Source organism: Oryctolagus cuniculus, chromosome 17 (genome assembly GCF_051225735.1).
Source record: "Oryctolagus cuniculus isolate XC-2025 breed Fujian yellow rabbit chromosome 17, ASM5122573v1, whole genome shotgun sequence".
NCBI lineage: Eukaryota > Metazoa > Chordata > Mammalia > Lagomorpha > Leporidae > Oryctolagus > Oryctolagus cuniculus.
Genome location: NC_142883.1, coordinates 40,877,179 through 40,893,142, shown reverse-complemented (window position 1 = coordinate 40,893,142; position 15,964 = coordinate 40,877,179). Strand labels below are relative to the sequence as shown.

The following is a 15,964-nucleotide window of genomic DNA, read 5'->3' as shown; positions in this document are numbered from 1 at the left end:
AGGCAGCTCTCCAGGGGAACAACCCAGCAAGGAAAAGCAGAACTTAAACAAGTACTGCCTTGGACAGGAGCCCCACTTCCTTGAATACCCAGTGAACAATGGCCCTGCTCAGGTCTCACAGGGCACCTTGAGTTGATGAGGCAGCAGGAGGTCCTCTAGTCCAACTCCAGAGCAGAGGCCACAGCTTGTACCCGCTTCCAGTCTCTGACACATGCCTTTGTGGTCTGGGAGCTTGCCACCCCACGGAGCACCCAGCAGGTACTCACACAGCTGTCCCTCTACCCCGAGTGCCCTGAGACGTGTGAAGGCCACTGTCCCCGCCCTGCTTCTGCTCTCCAGGATGCACACTCCCCTTCCTCACAAGCATGCCTCCAGCTCTCCAGGGAGAAGAAGATGCCCCTGGAAAGGAGACCAGATCCACCTGAGTGTGACCTTGTTCCAGTGACTTCTGCTCTCTGAGCCTCCATTTGCTACATCTCAGGTCCAACTCTGCTGTTGCTGGGTGTTCATAAATATTCAAACATAGCAGGCTGGTGCCACGGCTCACTAGGCTAATCCTCCGCCTTGCGGCGCCGGCACACCGGGTTCTAGTCCCGGTCGGGGCGCCGGATTCTGTCCCGGTTGCCCCTCTTCCAGGCCAGCTCTCTGCTGTGGCCAGGGAGTGCAGTGGAGGATGGCCCAAGTCCTTGGGCCCTGCACCCCATGGGAGACCAGGAAAAGCACCTGGCTCCTGACTCCTGCCACCGGATCAGCGCGGTGCGCCGGACGCAGCGCGCCTCCGCGGCGGCCATTGGAGGGTGAACCAACGGCAAAGGAAGACCTTTCTCTCTGTCTCTCTCTCTCACTGTCCACTCTGCCTGTAAAAAAAATAAAATAAAATAAACCACAGCAGTGACCCTTTATCTATGGGAGGACAGTTATCTAAGATCCCCCTTCTCTCCAGGAAGCTTGATACTGCAGGTCGTGCCAAGCCTTCTCTGCACACTATGCTTTTTCCTATACATACTTATGATAAAGTTTAATTTATAAATTAGGTTTGGTAAAGGCATTGGCAATAGCCAGTAAGAAAACAGAACAATTCTAACAATGTGCTATAACACCATCTGTGTGCATGTGATCTCTCTCACACAGTACCTACATACTCTCACCTTTCTGCTTGAAGGAGGTGCTCTACTGCTTCTTCCCAGCACATTCAGATTGCCAGCATCACCACACGTGTGCTTTGGGACCATTAGGTAAAGCAAGGGTCACGTGAACACCAACACTGGCACCTTGGCAGTGGATCTCATAACTCAGACAGCTGCTACATGACTGACGGGAGGGTAGCATATACAGCATGGATGCATTGGACGAAGGTATGAGTCATGGCCTGAGAAGGATGAAGCAAAGTAGTATGGGATTTCACCACACTTTAATTTAAAACACATAAATTGTTTATTTCTGGAATTTTCCACGTAGCACTTTTGAACTGTGGCTGACCACAGGTGAAAGAGAAGCTGTGGATGAGGGAGATCTACTATACCATTTCACAGTTAAATACAGTGTACTATATCCATACAGTGGAACAATATTTGACAGTGAAAAGAAATGAGGCACTGATATACACTACAGCGTGAAAGAGCCTTGAAACGGTTATGAGAAGTGAAGGAAGCCAGTCAAGAGAGTGCATTTGTAGGAAATGTCCACAACAGGCAGATCTGCAGAGTCATAAAACAGATGAGTGGCTGCTTCGTGCTGGGAGAATGAGGGTGATGGTGATGCAGACAGGTGTATCTTAGGGGAGAGATGTTCTAATACTCAGACAGGGTGTTGGTTATGTATCATTGCGAATATACTAAACAACATCAAATTGCACACTTTAAATGGGTGGCTTGCATGGCATGTGAATTATATTTCAATAAAACTGTTTTTCAAAAACAGAATTAAGCAAAGCAATTGAAGAAATATTTCTCTCCCGTGGTCCAAGAAGAGCTTTCTCCACTCCCCTGGCTTGGAGCTGGTCCATTGTTCACATAAATATAAAGGGATGTTAGCAACATGGGGATTTGTAATTTAGGCAATACTTTTATATGTCTCGTATGAGTATCTTTTGCAAAATATGATCTAATAAAATTACAGTCTAACAGTATTCCATCAACCATTCATTTGTTCATTTCTATAACAGACTTCTCTGATTACGCTATTCTGCACTATATCCCAATCATATTAGGAAACTAGTCTCACAGCAGACAGCCAGGTTCACGCCAGAGGACTTCAGTTCCCACTCAGGGGCCAGATTATAACCAGGGTTCTCATGAGGGATCCAGATTCTCCCCAGGGGGAGCCAAGTGCAAAAATCCTTTGATGTGCCACAAGCCCTAGTGAGTTGTGTTTTATTTAGCTCTCAGTCTGCATCTCACAGCACTGAATCAAAGCACACAGGACCATTCCTTTCTCCCCTTTCACATCTAGGCCCTTTAATAGTAGATTTTCATTAGTGGGAAAGTAAACAGACAGGACTTCCAGCATGGTTTCTTAGGAGGGGTCTGTCTGGTGCATGGAAGCATTTCTATACAGAATATTTGGTATCAGATAGGAGAGTTTTAAGACAAAGAAGCCCAGAATGGATAAGTTCAAGGCAACCATCATCCCAAAGCTCTCAGAAGCTGGGGAGATGATGCAAGTGCAGGGCCCCAAATCTGATTGTGGGCCTCCTCCTCCATGCACACATGCTGTGTTAGGACCCAGACTGGACTAGAAGCACAGATGATGGAGATCCAGACACTGCCCTGGGGAGACAGAGTATGTTGGGAAAAAGGTAAGCCAAGGGGCAAGGGAAGATCAGGTCATAGATGCCTGGCTTTTGTACATGATATTGGAGGGGTGAGGGATGCAGGCACTCCACTTTATTTCTTTTCAAGGACTTTATTAAAAGAGCAGCTTTGGGAAAGTTGAGGACTATATGAGGATATGGGATGCATTGTCTCAAGATGGAAAGCAACTTCAAGTGCAAACCAAGAACATGGGGTCAGGTGCTGTGCACTGAAGCTTGGCAAAAGCCTACCATAAAACTAATTCGGCTGTGTTGGAATTGGTGTTCCCCTTCTGCCTCGTGTTAATTATTATGCACTTGTTTTTCAGGCCTTGAATTATTCATGAGGGCAGATATAAAATCTGATGATGATCGGTAATCTCCAGCTGTGGCACCTGAATGTGCAGAGATGCCTCATCTGTTCCAGGAAATAGAGATTCAGGGTGCTCTGGGCTTTGTGGGGAGTGGGAGGTGGCAGAAGGAGAAAGGTCAGAGAAGTGAGGTCAGTGGGGGAAACCTAAGGCAATGTTGCCCTTGGAGAAGGCCCAAGTGAGGTGGTCCATAAACAAGCTGAAGTGTAGGGAGCAAGAGACGAAGCCCACCAAAGATGAGCTGGGTAGGAGGTGAATGAATGAATGAAATTTTTTTAAAAAATTTTTTTTGACAGGCAGAGTTAGACAGTGAGAGAGAGAGAGAGACAGAGAGAAAGGTCTTCCTTTTTCCATTGGTTCACCCCCCAGGTGGCCGCTACAGCTGGTGTGTTGCGGTCAGCGCACTGCACCAATCCGAAGCCAGGAGCCACATGCTTCCTCCTGGTCTCCCATGCTGGTGCAGGGCCCAAGGGCCTGGGCTATCCTCCACTGCACTCCTGGGCCACAGCAGAAAGCTGGACTGGAAGAGGGGCAACCGGGACAGAATCCGGCACCCTGACTGGGACTAGAACCCGGTGTGCCAGCGCTGCAGGTGGCCCAGTGAGCCGCGGCGCCGGCCGATGAATGAATGTTACAACACTCATATGAGAAGGAAGGGAGAGAAGGCAGCTGGCTCTTGTTGGCTGCATCCTCTGAGTCATTTTATTTCATTTCCTCTGCCTTCCATTGAGGCAAGGTGGACATGGACACATGGCTTTTTGAGTTAACTCTCAAGACCCTATGGCATGCACATAAATTACTGCTTCAGTGTTGGAAGCAGGGGCTACACAAGAGGAGTGCACTTGCTCAGCTGGCATTGGGCACTTCTACCCCCTGTCCGGACACAATGTGGGGACACAGGGAAAAGCTGTGAGAATCAGGTGCTGTTGGGGGTGGCAGTTCAAAGCCTTCCCTCTCTGGAAGCAGGGAAAGTCTGCAGGCTGAGCAGCCCCTTGGCTGGAGTTGGATGTGCAACTGCCAGCCTCTCTTGGTCTCTCCACCTGCCACTGATCTGCTGCTCCTGGGGAGATCTGGTGTAGACAGGGCCCTCCCTGCATGTGAACTGGAGGGCAGCTTGGCACTCCATCAAAGTGAAAAGTGCCTGACTCTTGACTCAGCAATCCCAGGGAAATGCTTGTGTGTGTAGAAAACCAAGCATGCACTGTAACAATGTTGGCAAGAAAAAAATCCACCCAACAGTACAGCAACAGGAGGTGGTTAAGTACAATGTTCTGAACAGAGAATCTGGTTAGAAGGCAGGATACTGATCCCAGCTCTACCATTTATTATCTGTGTGCTCTGAGTAAGTTAATAACCTTTCTGTGCCTCAGTTTTCTCATTTGCAAAATGGGATAACAATAGTATCTTCTTCAAAGAGCTGTTGAAGTGCCAGCACGTGTGAAGTGCTTGCAACAGCACCTGGACTTAGCAAATGTTAGTAATCAACAATGCTCCACAGACACGAAGTCCTGAACACAGTTCCTCCCCCCACAAGCCCTCTGGCACTTGGGCCTGGTCCTCTGGCCAGGTGGCCATCTATAGTCAGTTTGGGTCCCAAGGGGCAGATGACTTCAGGGAAGTTAGGGGTTGGGACTCTACCCCAATCCTACAACTCAAAAAGCGAGGAGATGTGCTAATTCCATATAGCTCTGTGCATCAGTGGCGGCCAGCCTGTCCTGTGCCCTGGTGCTAGGGGAACACTGGTCACAGTCTTTGGTCACCAGCAACAGCAACCAGGAAAGGTGAGTGGGGATCAGTCTGTATTCTCTGACATTGGAGGAGGCTAGGGAAAAGAACTTTCCTTTGCCCAGTCATTGCTGGTGTGGCCCAACAACCTTTCCACTACCATCACATCACAGCTTTGATTCCTTCTTTCATTCCTCCCTCATTTATTTATCAAGAAATTATGGAGATCCCAGTGTGCATCAGGCAGCATCGTACAGATCCAATGTACACAGAGACACAGAAGACACCTGTCTTTCCAGGAGCTGGTGGTCCTACGGGAGAGGCAGCCCGGAAAACAACTGATTACAAGGTCATTGTGAGCTCCTCAGGACAAGGACTGCAGCTGCTTTGTTCATCACTGATTTCCAGCTTTTGAATCTTATAAGCTAGTATGTCTAGTGTCTTATAAGCTAATACTAACGTGTGGAACACAGATGCACAACAGAGTGCACATCAGCTCTGTTAGGGAGAAGATGACATGGAAAGGTAGCGTTTGCCAGCCTAGCACAGTAGGCAGGTTGAGACATTGTAACACAGCTGCAAGGATACAGCTTACAGTCAAAGCAAATCCCTGTGGTGCAAACTCTCAAATCAATGGAGACAGAAACATGCAGGGCCAAGAGGTCTCCTTTCCTTAAGCCCTAGTCACTCCTGGTGGTTTTCTTCATTTCCTTCCTAAGCCTCATCCCAATCACATATAATGTGCTTTATCAGCTTAAGTGTTGGCTGCCCCCCCCAACTCTTAGGATAGCCTTTGGATCATAGTTAGTGCTCAATAAATGCTCATTGATAAGCTAATAAATGTGAGAAAAGGAAAGGGGGGCAGATGGCTCTAAACGGCCATAGCCAGGGTCTCCCTCCTCATCTGGGTCCTGCCCAGGACAGGGCGATGTTGTCCAAGCAAAACCAAAGACAGCCTTAGATGTAGTCTCGAACAGTCTAGTAGCCATCCTTAAACTTAGCAAGAAGAAACAGATGAAATCAGTTGATTACCATTTTAATATATGCCAGTCATTATATCCAAAATAGTGTAACGTCATTGTATAATCAATATAGAAAATTATAGAGGTGTTTTCTGAAGCTTACTTTGAAACCAAGTGCAGGGATTGGATTAAGATGGTGGAGTAGAGAGGGAGCTTACCATTCTAGTCCAGGAGAAGATAGTTTTAAAAAAGTGGAGAGAGTGCAGTCTCAGTGAAGAGACAGGGAGAAATCGGCAGAGCAAACTCCATGCAAATTAGACGGACAGAGCAGATCTATGTGGAGGGTGTGGGCATGCACAAATCAGGACCCCAGCAGCCTAGAGCCTCCACACCAGCTTTGGAGAGAGGTGAAACCAGACTGCAGCAGCCCAAGTCATTGGAGATAAAGCTGCAGAAAAAGCCGGGAGGGAATCTGGCTTGGATCCCCATGGGGGATAGTGTACCTGCCAAACTAGAGGAGGGAAAAAAGGAAGGGGGGAGGCATGTTTCTCTCTCTCCAATCACCCTGCAATGGCATCCTGTAACAAGCTGATAGAGAGCGGGTGCCATTTTGGACATACATAACAGCTGCGCCAGCTCATGTCCACATACAGCAACCAGTTGAGCAGAGACTCCCGAGTCTAGCGGGGAGAACTGACGGGAGACTGGGGTGCTAGTGACTGTGGGAGGCTTGTGTGCCAGGACTGTGTAAACACTGAGACTGCGGGGCTTTGAAAACACTGAGGCTGTGTGGGGAGGCTCTGGGTGTGGCTGAGACTTTGGGCAGTCATTGTAGGAGGCTCCACATGTTCAGGGCTCCCTGGTTCCCTGGTGAGGGACATTGCTGGGGAATCTGCTTATACTGAGGACTGCACAGATACCCTGTGTGGTCCTTGTGGAAGTGTACAGGAATAATAACCACTGAGGTTAGTGCTCAGGCACTGGTGTCCTTTGAGTACAGAAAATGAGCTAAGTCTAAACCAACAGGAAAAAAGCTTCTCCTCTGATTAAAAAAAAAAAAGGAGATTTACCACGCTGAACCTGGGAGTCACCCTGGAGTACTGAACAGAGGTCCCTGGCCACACCCAACATATGGCTCTACACACTCCCTGAAAGCAGACACTCCACTAATCCACACAGAAATAGTCCAAAAATAAAAGCTGTAACAGAAAACAAAGAAGAAGAAGAAGAAACCAATGAGCATCTCCACAAATGCCAAAAAATAAACGCACCAATTCAAGAAACAAGAATAAGGAATACAACATGATACCCCCGAAAGAATACAACACTTCAATACTAGATTGTGGGGCTTCCATAGCCTAGACAGCTCATAGCAAGAATCTCGGGTGATTGCTGATGTCATAAATAAGAGTGCCAACTGTTAAATCAACAACAGGAGTCACTGAGTACAGGCTCCCCACGTAGGATCTCTGTCCTTAATGTGTTTTACTATGAAACTTAAAAACAACACTACTAGTCGAACAATGCCCTATACCTTGTGAGGTTGTGTGAGTGCAGCCTGTTGAAATTTTTGCTTAGTGTATACTAAGTTGATCATCTGTATATGAAGGTGATTGAAAATGAAACTCGATGAAGGGCAGGATGGGAGAGGGAGTGGGAGAGGGGAGGGCCGTGGGAGGGAGGGAGGTTGGGGGGGGAGCCACAACAATACAAAAGTTGCACTTTGTAAATTCACATTTATTAAATAAAAAAAAGAACTTAAAAAATACTAGATTGTGAAGATGAAGAGTTTGAAGAAATGCAAGAAATGAAATTCAAAGAATTGACCATAAGATTACATAGAAGTAGTCACAAGCAAATGCATGAACTAATGAAATCATACAAGACATGAAAGAAAATTTCTCCCACAAAACTGAGATCTTAAAGAAAAAGCAAAAATGAAATCTTAGAAATGAAGAATTCAGGCTGGCGCCACAGCTCACTAGGCTAATCCTCTGCCTGTGGCGCTGGAACTCCGGGTTCTAGTCCCGGTTGGGGCACTGGATTCTGTCCCAATTGCTCCTCTTCCAGTCCAGCTCTCTGCTGTGGCCTGGGAAGGCAGTGGAGGATGGCCCAAGTGCTTGGGCCCTGCACCTGCATGGGAGACCAGGAGGAAGCACCTGGCTCCTGGCTTCAGATTGGAGCAGCGCACCGGCCATAGCAGCCATTTGGGGGTGAACCAACGGAAAGAAGACCTTTCTCTCTCTCTCTCTCACTGTCTAACTCTTCCTTTCAAAAAAAGAAAAAAAAAAGAAATGAAGAATTCAACAGAACAAATAAAAAATATAGTGGAGAGCCTTAACAGAATTGGTGAAGCAGAAGAAAGAATATCTGATTTAGAAGACAAATCGTAGGAAATTATATAGTCAGACAAAAAAAAGAAGAAGAATAAATTAAAAAACTAAAAAATATTGTTGGGAATCTACAGGGTACTATAAAATGACCCAACATACAGCTTCCTGAAGGCATGGAAAAAAAGAAAGGATTAGAAGGCCTTTTTAGTAAAATAATAACAGAAAACTTCCATAATTTGTAGAAAAAGGGGACATCCAAGTACAGAAAGCACACAGAACTCCTAATAGACATGACCAGAAAAGATCTTTACCACGACACATGGTAATTAAGCTCACCACAATAAAACACAAAGAAAAGATTCTAAAATGTCCACGAGAGAAATGCCAGATTACTTTTAGAAGATCTCCAATTAGACTCACAGCAGACTTCTCCTCAGAAACCCAACAGAGTAGGAGAGAATGGTGAAATATATTCCAAGTTTTAAGAACAAAAAACTATCAACCAGAATACCATTCCCTGCAAAACTCTCATTTATGAACGAAGGTAATGACCTTCCATAGCAAACAGAAATTGAAAGAATTTGTCACCACCTATTCATTCTTGCAAAAGATGCTTAAGGATGTGCAGCACACAGAAACACAGAAAGATGCTCATCACTATGAAAGAAGGTAAAGACAGAAAATCGCTGAGTAAAAGTACAAAGGAAATTCAAAGTAAAAAAAATAGGAATATTTAAGGAAAAACAGCAGGGCAAAGTTGTTACTTATGAATTGTCACTTTGAATGTAAATAGCCTCAACTTTCCAGTTAAAAGACACAGACTGGCTGAATGGATTAAAAAGCAAAACCCATCTATTTGCTGCCTATAGGAAACACATCTCACCAACAAAGATGCAGGCAGACTCAAAGTGAAAGGATGGAAAAAGGTATTCCATGCTAACAGAAACCAAAAAAGAGCTGGTTTTGCCAGCACAATATCAGACAAAATAGACTTTAACACAAAAAAAAGTAAAAAAGACACAAAGAGGGGCACTATGTAATGATTAAGATATCAACTCAACAGGAAGATGTGACTATTATAAATGTATAAATGCCTAATTACAAGGCACCTGGCTATTTAAAGGAAAAGTTGAGGGATTAAAAAGGAGACATAGACTCAAATATGATAGTAATCAGGACTTTACTATCCCACTTTCAGCAATGGACAGATCAACCAGACAGAAAATCAGCAAAGAAACAACAGCTAATCAACATGACAGACCAAATGGACCAAACAGTTATCTACAGAACTTTATATCCTACAGTTGCAGAATACACATTCTTCTCACCAGAGCATGGAATTTGCTCTAGGATTTACCACATGCTAGGCAATAAAGCCAATTTCAGAAAATTCAAAAAAATTGAAATCATGCCATGCGTCTTCTCAGACCACAATGGAACGAAGCTGGAAATCAGCAACTCAGGAGTCTCTAGACCATCTGTAAACACATGGAGACTGAACGACTTGCTCTGAAACGAACAGTGGGTCATAGAAGAAACCAAAACAGAAATCAAAAAATTCCTGGAAACAAATGAAGATGACAATACAACATATCAAAACTTACGGGATAGAGCAACAGCAGTGTTAAGAGGAGTTTATAGCAATTGGTGCCTACATCAAGAAATTAGAAAGGCACCAAATAAATAAGCTATCAATGCATCTCAAGGATCCAGAAAAATAATGGCAAACCAAATCTAAAACTAAGTAATTAAAATTAGAGAAGAAATCAACAAAATTGAAACCAAAAAAAGAATACAAAAGATCAGCAAAACGAAGAACTGGTTGTTTGAAAAAATAAACAAAACTAACACACCATTTGCCCAACTGACCTAAAAAAGGTGAGAGAAGATCCAGATCAATAAAATTAGAGATGAAAAAGGAAATATAACAATAGACACCACAGAAATAAAAGGAATCATCAGAAATTACTACAATGAGCTGTATGCCAACAAACTGGGAAACCTAGAAAAAATGGATAGATTCCTGGACACATAGAACCTACCTAAATTGAGCCATGAAGATACAGAAAAGCTAAACAGACCCATAACCAAGACAGAAATCGAATCAGTAATAAAGACTCTCCAAATAAAGAAAAGCCCAGGACTGGATGGCTCTAATGCTGAATTCTACCACACATTTTAAAAAGAACTAACTCCACTTCTTCTCAAGCTATTCAAAACAATTAAGTGGAAGGAATCCTCCCAAATTCTATGAAGCCAGCATCACCTGAATTCCTAAACCTGCAAAAGATGCAACTGAGGAAGAGAACTACAGACCAATTTTCCTGATGAACAAAGACACAAAAATCCTCAACAAAATTCTAGCTAATTGAATCCAACAACACATTAGAAAGATCAAGTAGGATTTATCCCTGGTATGCAGAGATGGTTCAACATTCGCAAATCAGTCAATGTGATACATTACATTTACAAACTGAATAATAAAAATCATATTATTATCTCAATAGATGCAGAGAAAATATCTGATAAAATACCACACCCTTTCATGATGAAAACTCTAGGCAAATTGGGTATAGAAGGAACATTCCTCAACACAATCAAGGCAATTTATGACAAGCTCACAGCCAGCGTTCTATTGAATGGGGGGAAAGCTGGAAGCATTCCCACTGAGATCTGGAACCATGGATGTTCACTGGAACAAGGATGTCCACTCTTACCACTGCTATTCAATATAGTCCTGGAAGTACTGGCCAGAGCCGTTAGGCAAGAAAAGGAAATCAAAGGGATTCAAATTGGAAAAGAAGAAGTCAAACTATCCCTATTTGCAGGTGACATGATTCTATATATAGGGGAGTCACAAGACGCCACTAAGAGAGCATTGGAACTCATAGAAGAGTTTGGTAAAGTAGCAGGATATAAAGTCAACACAAAAAAATCAACAACCTTTGTATACACAGACAATGCCACAGCTGAGAAAGAACTTCTAAGATCAAACCCATTCACAATAGCTACAAAAAATCAAATGCTATGGAATAAATATAACCAAGGATGTCAAAAATCTCTACAATGAGAATTACAAAACATTTAAAAAAGAAATAGAAGAAGATAAAAAAATGGAAAAATCTTCCATGCTCATGGATTGGAGAATCAATATCATCAAATTGTCCATACTTCTAAAAGCAATTTACAGATTCAATACAATACCAATCAAAACATCAGGTATATTCTTCTCAGACCTAGAAAAAACTATGTTGAAATTCATATGGAAACACAGGACACCCTGAATAGCTAAAGCAATCTTATACAACAAAAACAAAGCTGGAGGCATCATAATACCAGATTTCAAGACATACTACTGGGCAGTTATAATCAAAACAACATATACTAGTACAAAAACAGATGGACAGACCATGGAACAGAATAGAAACACCAGAAAGCAATCCAAGCCTCTACAACCAACTTTTATTTGACTAAGGAGCTAAAATCAATCCCTGGAGCAAGGACAGTCTCATCAGCAAATGGTGCTGGGAAAACTGGATTTCCACATACAGAAGTATCAGGCAAGACCCTTACCTTACACCTTACACAAAAATCTATTCAAAGTGGATGAAAGACCAAAGTCTATGACCCGATATCATCAGATTATTAGAGAACATTGGGGAAACCTGCAAGACATTGGCATAGGCAAAGACTTCTTGGAAAAGACCACAGAGGTACAAGCATTCAAAGCCAAAATTCACAAATGGGATCATATGAAATAGAGAAGCTTCTGTACTGCAAAAAAAAAAAAACACTCAAGAAAGTGAAGAGACTGACAAAATGGAAGAAATTATTTGCAAACTATGCAACTGACAAAAGATTAATTACCAGAATATATAAAGAGATCAAGAAACTCCACAACAACAAAACAAGCTACCCAGTAAAGAAATGGGCAGAGGACTTAAACAGACTTTTTCAAAAGAGGAACTCCAAATGGCCATCAGACAAGTGAAAAAATGTTCAGGATCACTAGCCATCAGGGAAATGCAAATCAAGCCATCATGAGGTTTTAACTCACTCCAGTTAGAATAGCCCTCATACAGAAATCAACAAACAACAAATGCTGGTGAGGATGTGGGGAAAAAGTTACCCTAATCCACTGTTGGTGGGAATTTAAACTGGTATAGCCACTGTGGAACACAGTATGGAGATACTTCAGAAATTTGAATATGACCTACCATATGACTCAGCCATCCCACTCCTGGGAATTTGCTCAAGGTAAATGAAAACAGTATATGAAAGAGTTATCTGCACCCCCATGTATATTGCAGCTCAGTTCACAATAGCTACAACATGGAATCAATCCATATGCCCATCAACTGAAGACGGGATAAAGAAATTATATGATATGTACACCATGGAATACTACACAGCGGTAAAAAATGAATTCCAGTCATTTACAACAAAATGGATAAATCTGGAAAACATAATACTTGGTAAAATAAGCCAGGCCCAAAGGGACAAATACCACATGCTCTCCCTGACCTGTGATAACTAACAGAGCACCTAAAAGGCAATCTGTAGAAGTGAAATTGGCACTTTGAGAAGCAATGAATTGAACAGCCATTGTCTTGACTGTTGAGGAGCAGTGTTTTTTTTTATGCTATTTGTTTAACTCTTTAATTAACATAGAGTTAAATGTGTGTATAAAGTCAAACGAAAATAGATCTCAGTAAAGGTTAAGAGTGGGAATAAGGGAGGGATGAGGAAGTGTGGTGGGAGTATGAGTGGGAGGGTGGGCACAGTGGGAAGAATCATCATGTTCCTAAAGTTGTAATTATGAAGTGTATGAAGTTTGAAACTGTAAAGCTGCATAGTTCATTCATTCCTAAAGACTTACTTCTAAGGATACAGTTTAAAAACTTGTGATGGGACCCCAAATCCCCTTAAGCTGGGTGGTAAAAATACCATCTTAAGTGTTAAAGTGATCATATGGATAGGATTAAGGGCCTGATAATAATAATAGATAGAATTAAAAAGGAGTGAATGCTCCAACATGGAAAGCAGTCCACACAGCAGACTCATAGAATGACAATTACTTTAAATAGCACTCTGACTTCAGAATCAACCCTTAAGGCATTCTGTTCTTGCTGAAAAGCCCATGAGAGCATTTCAGACATGGGAAGCCAAGACACTGAGGCAAAAAATGCCCTACATGAAGGACCTCAGTGGTGGGACCTCAGTGGAAAGAAGTGGTCATCAAAGAAGGAGGTATTTTTCTCTGAAGGAAGGAGAGAAATCCACTTTGCTTACAGCCTTTTCTAAATACTGACAGAGACTGGATTCAAAGGCTTCCATAGGGGCTGGTGCTGTGGCACAGTAGATTGATCCTCTACCTGCAGCACTGCAATCCCATATGGGTGCCGGTTCTAGTCCCAGCTGCTCCTCTTCCAATCCAGCTCTTTGCTATGGCCTGGGAAAGCAGTAGAAGATGGCACAAGTTCTTGGGCTCCTCCTGCACCCTTGTGGAAGACGGGAAGAAGTACTTGGCTCCTGGCTTCAGATCGGCATAGCTCCAGCCATGTGGCCATTTGGGGAATGAACCAATGGAAGGAAGACCTTTCTTTCTGTATCTCCCTCTCACTGTCTGTAACTCTACTTCTCAAATAAATAAAATCTTTTAAAAAGACCCAAAAAACTAAAAGGCTTCCATAGCCTAGGCAGCTCATGTCAAGTCTCAGGTGATCACTGACCGTCATACATAAGAGTGTTAATTGTTAAATTAACAACCAGTGTCACTGTGTACTAACTTCCCATGCAGGACCTCTGTCCTCAATGAGTTGTATTATAATTATGTCTAAGTGCTCCCAAAAGATGTATCATTCTTGGGTGCTTAGTTAAAGTTAATTAAGTTTAAAAAAAAAAAAGAAGTAAAATTAACTTCAAGATGCAATGACTTTGAACAGCCCTTGTCTTGACTGTTGAGGAATAGGGTTTTTTATTTTGTGTGTGTATGTGTGTGTGTTTGTTTTTACTGTGCAAATTGTTGAACTCTTTACTTAATATAGAATTTGTCTTCTGTGTATAAAGTTAATCACAAATGGATCTTAGTGTAGAATGGGACTAAGAACAGGGGAGGGAGGAAAGGGAGGAGTGGGATAGTGGGTGGGAGTACGGATATGGTGGGAAAAATCACTATATTCCTAAAGTTGTATTATGAAATGCATGGAGTCTGTATTCCTTAAATAAAAGGTCTCTTGTGGGGATAAAAATAAAAGAAACCTAGTGCATGGTTCACACTCTGAGCTCATGTCAGTGTGGACCAGCCACATTGCAAGTGCCCAGGAGTCTCATGTTATATGGCCAGGGGTTGTTGTACTGGACAGTGAGGCCTGGGGTCTCCACTGTGCTCTCCATCACAGACTGTCAGTGGGGCTGACAGGGACCAAGCATTGAACTTAGAATCCTATCTGGAGAGCTCTGGGGATATGTCTAGCAAAATGCAAATAAAATCTAAAACTGTAGATTATACTTTTCCTTCTTCTCCATGTCACTACTCTGTCAGGCCACACCCCCTTGTTCCCAGGATTTGGGGATAGGATTCAGACCCCTTGCTCTGGCGCTAGCCGAGCCCCTCCCTACAGGGCTTCCCTGCCTGCTCCTGCTCATGGCTCTTTCCTTCTGCTCTCTTCCATGCTTTCTTCTCCAGCTCAGGGAGGCTGTAGCATTTTCCACAGTGCACTTGCATTGATCAACTGTGTCTTACCCAGTTCTTGTGGCCATTTTGAACATCCAACCACAGGGAAGTGAAGGTTCAGGTGTGACCCTGATGCCAGGCCACCTAGATAGGCCCATGCACACTCGTTTCAAAGTATCCCCTGTTCTCCAGATGGGAAGGGCTGGGGGCCATGGCACAGAAGACACCCCAGGCACAGTTCTAAGAGCTTTGCATATGTTAACTCCTATTGTTAACAACCCTATTGGATAGGTGCTACGATTGATCCCATTATACTGGTAAGGGACCAAGGACTCATAACTGGTCAGAGTGTAGCCCACGATTCAAGGACAGGCTGTCTTCTTCCAAGGCTGTATCCCTGCCCACTAGGCTCTAAGAAAAGAGCACAAAAGAGGCATGTAAAATACTAAAGGGAGACACAGATGGCTTTTTTTCTGGGGGTGAGAGATAAGAAAGCATAGGGCTCAGCAGGTGCATGGGACTTTGAAGGGGGACTTGAACTTCAGAGATGACAGCGGCAGTGTTTCCTATATAGTGTTGTCAGCACTTATAGCCAGGCAGCCTGCTGTGCTGTCCCATTACCTGGTGATCGTTGAAAAGGTCAGGAGGAGTGCTTAGCAGGGATGGGATTTCCTTTTTGGAGTGATGAAAATGTTCTGAGACCAGATAGTGGGGATACTTGCAGGATACTGAATGTACTAAGGGCCACTGAATTGAACACTTTCAAAAGGTTAAAATGGTAAGAAACTTTTATGTTTTGTGAATGTCACCACACTTCTAAAAAAAAGAAGTGGGGACAAAAGATGCAACTTTCCTGAAGACAGAGCAAGAGAAGCTCATGACAAGATGAGAAGAGGCAGATTGATCTATACCCCCTCTACATCCATCCTGAGGATCAAGCACATCTGCAAGCATGCTGGTACTGGCCACACAGTGTGTACCATCCTGAGGGGGTGACATTGCATGATACATCCCCGCTGGTACGAGTGTGTAACAACCACCATGCCAACAAGGGGTCAAGTCTGTGTGAAAACCTCTAACAGTGGAGAATGAGGTGTATCAAATAG

At 43.5% G+C, this 15,964-nt stretch overlaps 1 protein-coding gene across 2 annotated transcripts in view; it reads right to left on the bottom strand.

Annotated features, from left to right (window-relative positions):
- The window catches only part of ASIC2 (acid sensing ion channel subunit 2), a 1,136,817-nt gene that overhangs the window by 224,230 nt on the left and 896,623 nt on the right, over nt 1-15,964 (bottom strand). The window lies entirely within an intron of this gene.